The following is a 2,910-nucleotide window of genomic DNA, read 5'->3' on the forward strand; positions in this document are numbered from 1 at the left end:
CAGGAGACTCGCTTGAGCCCAGGAGTTGGAGGTTGCTGTGAGCTGTAATGCCACGGCACTCTACCCAGGGGGACAGCTTGAGGCTCTGTCTCAACAAAACAAAACAAAACAAAACTCTAACAAAAAACAGAAAAACCAAACTGTTTCTGGGACCAAGCGAAACTAAGAAACTAGTTAATAGGAGGCAGTAGTGACAGATTACCAAATGAACACACAGACACAATTGTTTACCAATTCCTTGACACCCAACAATCTATGCCAGATTTAAATACTCTTGGGAACTAAGCAGCTAACACAAGTGAACAAGCAGGCCAGATATAAAGCAAATCCGTGAGCCAAACAAATTGTCTTAATATAACATTATGTGGACCCTTTACATCTCTAGAAGTCTGAGGCAGAACAGTTTGAGCCTTAGAGTGTGTAGGGAGTTATGATAACATCACTGCAATCAAGCCTGGGCAGCACAGGGAGACCCTGTCTCAAAAATAAACATTACATAGGCTCAGCACCTATGGCTCAAGGGGCTAAGGTGCCAGCCATATACACCTGACCTGGCAGGTTAGAATCCAGCCCAGGCCCACCAAACAACAATGACGGCTGCAACCAAAAAATAGCCAGGCCTTGTGGCAGGGACCTGTAGTCCCAACTACTTGAGAGCCAGAGGCAGGAGAATTGCTTGAGCCCAAGAGTTGGAGGTTGCTGTGAGCTGTGATGCCACAACTCTACCCAGGGCAACAGCTTGAGGCTGTCTCGAAAAATAAATAAAACAAACAAAATAAACACATTTCAAAAGCCAGCCAGAGTTGGGTAAAAAATTTTAAGAGTCTGTTAATGGAGGTCAGGGAATCCAGTTCAAATTAAGCTTTTTTGAAATCACTATGAAACTGCAGAGATGGTGTAAAACAGAACATTTCCTCCTGAAGTTGAGTCACCCTGGCTAGAATGCAGTAGTGTCCCATGCAACCTCAAACTCCTGGGCTCAAGCAATTCTTCTGCCTCAGCCTCCCAGGTAGCTGGGACTACAGGTAGATACTGCCATACCTCCCCCAATCTCTCTTGCTCAAGATGGTCTCTAACTCCTGCACTCAGATCCTCCCACCTGGGCCTCCCAGAGGACTAGGATTCCAGGCATGACCCACAGGCACAGCCCCTTCCTCAGGGTTTTAAAACTAAATTCAAGGTTATCTTCCCAGCTGTCTTCTATTCCTACCAATTCATAAAGTTATTAAATTTTCTTCATGAATATGGCCCAGCTTTCAAATACCAGTCCCTTCCCAGAGAAGTACATGAAGGGCCATTACTTGCTTCTCTAAATGTCCTTGAGCAAAGCAGCATACACATTTGCCTGAGGGCCAGCTCAATTCCTATTGTAATTGGGCACAGGGCTGGCTGGCTAGCCTGGAGAAATTTTCCCAAGTTGCTATTTCACCCTCTCAAAATCTAGTCCTTTTTTTTTTCTTATAAGACTTGCAGGTATCAGGTAGAGAGTAAATGCAGCAGTTTGTCTTAAACGGTTCCCAATTTTTGACTTTTCCCCAAAGGCAACATTTGCTTTTAATCTACAACCTAACAGCCCTAAAATCTAACCAGTATGTAAAACCACCAGGTGTGATAACAAAGTCACAGGCTTAAGTATCACTGCACGCACTTTTAATAGTCCGTTTTCCCTGAAGAGTATTATCTATACCCCTCCAGTGGCTGGGTACCTGTGATAAAACTTACCAGTACTGTCCTTGATATAGGACTTACTTAATACAAAAAATGTATAACCTAGGTAAACTAAGAAATTAACAGCACGAACAAATGCTAGGATCACACGTGCGAGCCACCAGACCCCGCTTTGTTTCCCCCCTCCCCAGACACCAAGAACGTGAAGACAAAAACTAGCTTATCATCTAAATTCAACAGCAAGTAACATTTCTTTCTCTACAAAACAAGGAGAATGACCCCAGTCCAAAAAAAATCTTTATGTTCCTTTATTGGAGCAAGATTCCTGATTGGTATACAGTGATGTATTTACTAAACAGAGACCTGTGCAGAAATTACATACTATCCATCTAGACAGGTTTTTGTTACACTTTGCCTATTGATGGAATAGTTCCATTTATAAAGTTTTATACATCAAAAAGCTTTGAATTTGACCAGGCTGTCCATTAATTCACTTCTGAAAAAGTGGCATTTAATTTCAGCTACTATATTTTACAGCGTTAAAAAGCTTATGCATTAGGGAGCTTCTCTGCACAACGGCATTGAGCAGACAGAGTCCATCATACCACCTAGATTCACAGTCATGAGAGCTTTGTGCTAGAGAGAGCTGGGACTTAAAGTGACTCCTAACCACCAACAAGGCCTTATTACTCTGACAGCCTGTCTTCTTGACAGCATTTTACAGGGCCAAGGAAGACATGCCGGTAACTGCCCAATGCATAACTTGGCACTAGGGCACCAGGTCTGTTTGATGGTGGTGGCAGGCACTATTTTATATCCAGCTAAAAGGCCCATTTTAAAACTGCCAATTGTGGAGATAAAAATCAAGGGCACAACATATTCAGAACTGAGTTTTGAGCAATCTGATATCCCAAATAATGTATTTTCAGAAACCAATGACAAATTATACTCATGTTTCCTAGCCATGAAGACATTTAATACATTGATTCAAATCCCTTTACTCAATCCACATAGCCCTGAGGTCATCCTGCAAAGTGCGTATCAAAAAATACGAAGTTGGGGTGACAAAGTTTGACGATGATGCTATACAAGTCAAACTTGGAAGATCATAGAAAGTACATCTATTCTGAGAGAAAAGCATCAAATCCTTTGTGTACACATTTAGTTTTATTGTAACAAAGCAACTTGTACACTTTTAACGTTTAAAACTGAGCATCATCTTTCCTTTCCAGTGAAACAAAA

The sequence above is a fragment of the Otolemur garnettii genome, unplaced genomic scaffold, assembly GCF_000181295.1.
Source record: "Otolemur garnettii isolate 467f Iridium unplaced genomic scaffold, OtoGar3 scaffold00087, whole genome shotgun sequence".
Lineage (NCBI taxonomy): Eukaryota > Metazoa > Chordata > Mammalia > Primates > Galagidae > Otolemur > Otolemur garnettii.